Raw genomic sequence first — 7551 nt, forward strand, 5'->3', positions numbered from 1 at the left:
TCATCATTCAACCAGTGGGCACCCATCTGTACAAATCCCACCCTCTCCGCACTTGGTCCACAGGCCTCTCTATTGGGGTAGGGTGGGGAGAGAAATTCAAGTGCCCACTCAGACAAGTCTTAAATGGTGTCAGTGACTCTGCTCTTTCTGGCAGTATCTTCCAGCTACTTGCCACTTTCTGGGTGAAAGTCCCTCTCACCCTTTACACTAATGACTGCACCACACAGGATCCATCTGTTAAAACTCCTGAAGTTTGCAGACGACACAACTGTCATTGGCCTTATCTGAGACGGTGATGAGTCTGCATACAGATGGGTGGTGAAACGGCTGGCCCTTTGGTGTGGTCAGAACAATCTGGAGCTAAATACGCTCAAGACTGTGGAGATGACAGTGGACTTCAGGAGGAGCCCCCCACTAACTATACTCAGCAGTATTGTGTCTGCTGTGGAGACCTTCAGGTTTCTGGGTGTCACAATCTCCCAGGACCTGAAGTGGACACCCAACACGGACACTCTTATCAAAAAGGCTCAGCAGAGGTTGTATTTCCTACGTCAACTCAGGAAGTATAACCTGCCTCAGGAGCTGCTGATTCAATTCTATTCAGGAATAATCCAGTCTGTTCTCTGTTCGTCCATCACTGTCTGGGTTGGATCAGCTACCAAACAAGACAAGAACAGACTCCAAAGAATCGTCAGGGCTGCGGAAAGGATTATTGGTGTGAAGCAGCCCTCGATCCAGGACTTATGTACATCTGGAGTCAGGAAGCGAGCAAGCAGCATCATTGTAGACCCATCACACCCTGGACATCACCTGTTCCAACTCCTTCCTTCTGGTAGGCGCTTTAGATCACTGTATGCCAGGACAAATAGGTACAAGAACAGTTTCTTTCCATATGCCATCAGTCTTATGAACACTCAAATTTTAGTCTATTATAAACCAAGTCCACCTGTACATACACAGGTATACCTCACTGTATTTAGTTCACAATCATTTGCACTATTGTTTTGTTTGCTTTTTGATTCTGTACAGCGAGAGCTCAGGGAAAACGGCATCAAATTCCCTGTATGTGTCCACAGACTTGGCGATAATAAAGGATTCTGATTCTCTGAGAATCTCTTACCCCTCCCCCTGTAAACCTTGTCTGACCTCTGACTTGGGGAATCCTGCCATCTACCCTATCTATACAGCTCAATCATCTCCATCCTTAATCTCCTCTGCTCCAGGGAGGACAGACCCAGCCTCCCAGTTAACTGAAACATTCCTTAACGGGCAACAATCCTGGGGAATCTCCTCTGCGCTCTCTCTAACGCCATCACATCCTTCCTGTAGTGCAGTGACCAGGTCTGCACACACAAGGTCTGGCCGGTGGCTTATAGAGACAGAGTACAAGGTGTCCAGTGGAGGCCCGTAACCCGTGTGCCTTCACCTGCACTGCCACCTTCAAGGATCATTAGACTTGAATACCAAGGGTCCCCAGAATTCCCCAAGACCCCACCGTTCCTGGGCATGTCCTGCCCTCATTAGAATGCATCTCCTAACATTTATCAGAGTTATAGCCCACATATGCTCCCTCAGGCGATGAGAAGACTGGTGTTGAGGACAGCAAGAAAAGTAGGATATTATTCAGATGGAAAGTTTGACTGAGCAGCGGCAAAAGGAATTTAATCCGAGGTTTTGCATTTCAAACAATGAAACACAAAAAAAAAGAGATTCTGCAGAAGCTGGAAATCCAGAGCAACACACACAAAAAGGTGGAGGAACTCAGCAGGCCAGGCAGCATTTATGCAGGAGAATAAAGAGTCGACATTTCGGGCCCAGATCTTTGTCCTGTGCCCCGATGAAGGGCCAAGACATCAACTCCTCATTCCGTACCATAGGCGCCACCTGACCTGTTGAGTTCCTCCAGCACTTTGTGTGGGACACGTAACACACAGTCTTTCCTCCCCCTGGAGAGGGGGTACAAAAAAAAAATCAAGCGGGCGTAGGTTTAAGATCAGAGGGGAGAGGCTTGAAAGGGATTTCAGGGGCAGTGGGTAGTTGGAACGAGCTGTCACAAATCGTGGTTGAAGCAGGCACATTAGAAATGTTTAAAAGCCATCTGGATAAGGGGAGGTGTAAAGAGCTGTGGGCAGGGGGGAATCGCTTGCTGGACAACATGGTCCGAGATGGGCTGAAGGGTCTGTTTTCATGCTGTGTGACTCTCATCACCTCACTACCCAAGGCCACCATCCACATTGTCAGCAAACCCCACTACACGCGATGAAAAAGCAAACATTTCAACCCACGGCCAACTGCATGGGAAGAGCTGTGGGATCTTGCTGTGTACTGGCATTACGCTGCCCGCACTTGGCCAGGTGCGAGGGCTGGACCTTCGAACGCCGGTTCTGCACTGACTGCGGGGCGTCTGGGGTTGGGGTCGGCGGGGCCAAGCCAAGTTGGGGTTGAGGTCGTGGGGATCACAGCAAGTTCAAGGTGAGGTCGGGGGTCAGGGTGGGATTGAAGAGGAGACAGGACAAGGGTCACGGTATTTAGATTCGGAGTCAGCGTCGTGGAAGAGTTAATACAGGATTAGGGAGGTTATGGGGGTCAAGGTGGGGCCAGCATAGGTTTGAGCGGGGGACACAAATTTATGTGGGTCAAAATCTGGGCAGCAAGAAAGCCCAGCAAAGCTTGCAAAGTTATTTGCACCAACTGGAAAAATAGCAGATGGAACTTAGTGCAGACAAGTGTGAGGTGCTGGCCAGGGTAGGTCTTGCACTGTGAACAGTCGGGCACTGAGGAGAGTGGTGGAACAGAGGGATCTGGGAATACAGATCCATAATTCCTTGAAAGTGGTGTCACCGGTAGATAGGATAGAATAGAAAGCTTTCAGCACATTGGCCTTCATAAATCAATGTACTGAGTACAGGAGTTGGGATGTAACGTTGAAATTGTATAAGATGTTGGCGAGGGAAAATTTGGAGTATTGTGTGGATATCTGGTCACCAGCTACAGGAATTATATTAGTAAGCTTGAAAGAGTACCAAGAAAGATTACGTGGATGTTGCCAGGACTTGAGTTCTCGGGGAAAGGTTGAATAGGTTAGGACTTTATTTCTTGGAGCGTAGGAGAATGAGGGGAGGTCTTATCGAGGCGAATGCGGAGGAGGCCGGTTGGTGGTCACTTTCCACAGAAGGACTGATTCCAAGCAGTTGTTCTCCTCGATGCTGCTGGAGGATGTTTTTGAAATTCTGAGATTTATGTGATTATTGGTGTGGACTGTAGTTTATATTGCTCTCCCTTTGTTTTCTCTGTTTTCCTCTTGTTGCCGATTGGTGGGTTGGGGGTTTGATGTCCTTGTGGGCGATATGTTCGTTTTTGTGCGAGGGAGGGGGATGGGGGATTTGGGGACTAATGTTCTTGTTACTGTTTTTCTGTATCGGGGGGGGGGGTCAGGGTTTTCCCCTGTTTTGTTTTCCTTGAGGGCAATACGTTAAGTTTTTTTTGCGAGGGAGGGGATTGGGGATTTGGTGCTCTAGCTGCCATTTTCCATGTGGGCGATCTGTTCGTTTTTGTGCAAGGGGGGAGTTTAGGGTTTGCGAGCTTTTGTTTCTTTTTCTTGTGGGGTGGGGGGGTTAATGTCTTTTCTTTCAATGATGTCCATGGTCTTTCTGTATTTCATGGATCTGGAAGAAGACGAATCTCACACATTCTGCACACATACTTTGATAATAAAATGAACCTTTGAGGTATAAAAAATTATGATGGTTGCAGACAGGCATCTTGGACGTCCCTTCATCTTGGACAAGCCTAGAACCAGAGGTCATTGGTTCAGGGTGGAAAATGAAATATTTAAGGGGAACTTGAGTCGTGGTGTGAATGTGAACCAAGCTGCCAGTAGAAGTAATGGATGCGTGTTTGATTGTAACATGCAAGAGAAGTTTTGAAAAGAATGCAGATGGGAGGGGTATGCAGGGCTATGGTCTGGGTGTAGGCAGATGGAACCAAGTAGAATACCAGGCCAGCTTAGACTCAATGGGCTGAATGGCCAGTTTCTGTGCTGTAGCGCAAAGTGACTCTAACATGCGGGTTAGGAAAGGGTCAAGACAGGGTCAGGGGTTATGCGGGTCAAAATGGGGTTGAGAACAGGTCAACAGGCCATGGAACATGGTAGTCTCCTCCACACGGGCAGCCCCCCATCCTCCGTGGCCCAGCTTACCGGGACTCCAGGTGAGCTCCCTCCACTTGGCACAGCGGCCCAGGCGAGGAGCCAGCATCACGGCTCGCAGCATCTGGCGGAACATGGCATGGCGGCTCTACAACAACAAACAGCGGCCCGCGTGGGCACGGCCATTAACGCTGGGGCGGGGAGGGCGGCCGGAGCCTCACTCCCCACACCCGGGCCACTGCAACACACACAGCAAGATACCGCAGCCCTCCACACTGCATGTTCATCTGTCACATTGTGCAAGTGAGGAAGGGGTAGCTGGGGGAGATGCCCCTCACGGAGGGCAGTGCTCCCTCATCGCCTCTCCCAGAGCACAGCGCTTCATTCTTGCTGCCTCTCTGGAGTGCGGCTCTCCCTCCTCATTTCCACCCCCACACGCACAGCGCTCCCTCCTCGCCGCCTTTACCACAGCGCAGCTCTCTCCACTCACTGCCTCTCCGGCAGCACGGCGCTCCCTGTTCCTAGGAGCCTCTCCACCCCATCTCCCTCAGAATGATGGGGCCTCTGGGGCCAGGATCTCCTCACAGCCTAAACCTCCCTGCTCACATAGTGATGCTGTAGCCAGGATCCCTTCCAATCACCTTTCAGCCTACCCCCTGCTGCTGTCCATTTCTTCCTGCACCCACGTGCCCAGGACGTCCCGCTCAATCCAGCCCCAGATTTTCCACCCCCATCTTAACCTAACCCAAGCCCTTCCTTCCTTTGCATTACCCACCTCCACCTCCCTCTCCCACTCATCCATGCTCCAGATCCTGACCAGAAGATCACCCATTCACCTCCCTCAACTTCCGTCCCCTCTCCCACCGCCCTGAATGCAGGATCTTTCCGGGACCGGTGGGGGGGGTACTCTCCCACACCCCTACCCTAGTGTCCGCAGATCCCCAAACCCCTCTATCCTAGGACCCTCCCCCTCCCCTACATCAACTGTGCCAGCCCTCCCAACAACCTGGGATAGGGGAAATCTCTCTCCCCACCACCTCCACCAATACTCTGGGCTGGGAAAAATCTCTCTCTCTCCCCCCAACACCCTGGACTGGGGGATACTCTCTCTTCCCCCACCCAATACTCTGGACTGGAGGAAATACCTCTCTCCACCACCCCCCCCCCGCCAACGCCCTGGACTGGGAAAGATCTCTCTCTCTCCCCCCCAACACCTTGGACTGGGGGATACTCTCTCTTCCCCACCCCCCAATACTCTGGGCTGGAGGAAATCTCTCTCTCTCCACCCCCCCCCCCCCAACACCCTGGGCTGGGGAAAATCTCTCTCTCCACCCCCCAATACTCTGGGTTGGAGGAAATCTCTCTTCCCCCCCACCCAACACCCTGAGCTGGGGGATACTCTTTCTCTCTCCCCACCCTCCAAATCGCTCACTCTCTCCACCCCCCAACACCCTGGGCCGGGCGAAATCTCTCTTCCCCAGCACCCCGAGTCAGGGATCGTCCCGTGATCTCCGGATAGCCTCCATCAGCCCGGAGTCGGAGTCCCCGACACCCACCTCCTTCCAGTTCTCAGTCACTCTGCTTCCCGTTCACTTTACAGTACCAGGTGAGGGTACTGAGTTTGCGTCAAAAACCGTGCCGAGGGTCGTATCGGGAATTGTCGTCTTCTACTCCTCCCGCTTCCTACCAAACCGCGATATAGGCCAGCCGGAGCGAACTACAGCTCCCGACGTCCAAAGCGCCGACTTCTGCCAGGCGGCTCCTCGCCATCTCCCGCTTCCCCATTGGTCTGGCGGCATCGCACGAGAATGGGGAAAATGCGGCGATGACCAATCGGGCGTGTAGCAGTGATCGTGACGTCAGATGGGTCGGAGAGGCGGGAGAGGAGTTAACCAATAAGAGAGCAGGGCAGGGTGTGGTCCCGCCTACCGAATGGAATGGGGTGAAGATGGGAATGAATGACCCTCGGGGTGGGCGGGGAATGTCACCTCAGAGCCTCTGTCATTGTCTCAGTCCGCCAGAGAATTCCATGTCTCTCAGAAATCCCTGCAATTCCCTCAGAAACTCCCTTGGTTTGACAGGGAACCCCTCTGTACTCCTCTGACCCCCAGCGAACTCCTTCAGTCTCTCATAGATCTGCCTCACTCCCTCTGAGATCCCCTCATAGATCTGCCTCACTCCCTCTGAGATCCCCTCATAGATCTGCCTCACTCCCTCTGAGATCCCCTCATAGATCTGCCTCACTGAGATCCCCTCATAGATCTGCCTCACTCCCTCTGAGATCCCCTCATAGATCTGCCTCACTCCCTCTGAGATCCCCTCATAGATCTGTCTCAGCCCCTCTGAGATCCCCTCGTAGATCTGCCTCACTCCCTCTGAGATCCCCTGATAGATCTGCCTCAGTCGCTCTGAGATCCCCTCATAGATCTGCCTCAGCCCCTCTGAGATCCCCTCGTAGATCTGCCTCACTCCCTCTGAGATCCCCTCCCTGATCCACACGTCCCTCCCCACAGATCTCCCACCCGGCACTTATCCCTGTAAGCGTTAAGTGCTACACCTGTCCCTACACCTCCTCTCTTGCCACCATTTAGGGCCCCAAACAGTTCTTCCAGGTGAGACAATACTTCACTTGTGAGTCTGTTGGGGTCATCTATTGCATCCGGTGCTCCCGGTGCGGCCTCCTCTACGTCGGTGAAACCCGACTCAGATTGGGGGACGGCTTCGTCGAGCACCTCTGCTCCATCCGCCACAACAGACAGGATCTCCTGGTTGCCACCCACTTCAACTCTGCTTCACATTCCCATTTGGATATGTCCATACATGGCCTCTTCTACTGCCATGATGAGGCTAAACTCAGGTTGGAGGAGCAACACCTCATATACTGTCTAGGTAGTCTCCAGCCCCTTGGTATGAACATAGAATTCTCCAACTTCCGGTAATTCCCTCCCCCTCCCTTCCCCGGCTAAACCAGGTGAGGGTAACCGACGGATCTCAAACCATCGGTGAGATAGGGAGTTGTCTATTCCAGCATGTGAAGACAGACTCCGGCGGATTGAGCGGACAAGACCAATGGAAGGTCCAACGGTCAAGAAGGCGGTCTCTGAAAGCGTCGTGGAACTGTGTAGAACAGGACAAGACACAGAAGATGTCCTGGTCATCCACTGCGCCTAGTCCCATCTCCAGCCGTCTAGACTCTGTCTTGCCACTGGATCCAGATGGGAATTGGGAAGAGAGAGTGAGGCTGACGCTGCGCAACTCTCCCTCACTTAAATCCAAATCACGCTAGTCTCGACACCATCATAATGGTGTTAAGGTCCTCATCGACGTCAACGATGGACGAACACAATTGTGCTGTAGGTTTTCTATATTTCTATCTGCCTCAGTCCCTTTGAGATACGCTTCAG

Source organism: Mobula birostris, unplaced genomic scaffold, assembly GCF_030028105.1.
Source record: "Mobula birostris isolate sMobBir1 unplaced genomic scaffold, sMobBir1.hap1 scaffold_1106, whole genome shotgun sequence".
In the NCBI taxonomy this organism is placed as follows: domain Eukaryota; kingdom Metazoa; phylum Chordata; class Chondrichthyes; order Myliobatiformes; family Myliobatidae; genus Mobula; species Mobula birostris.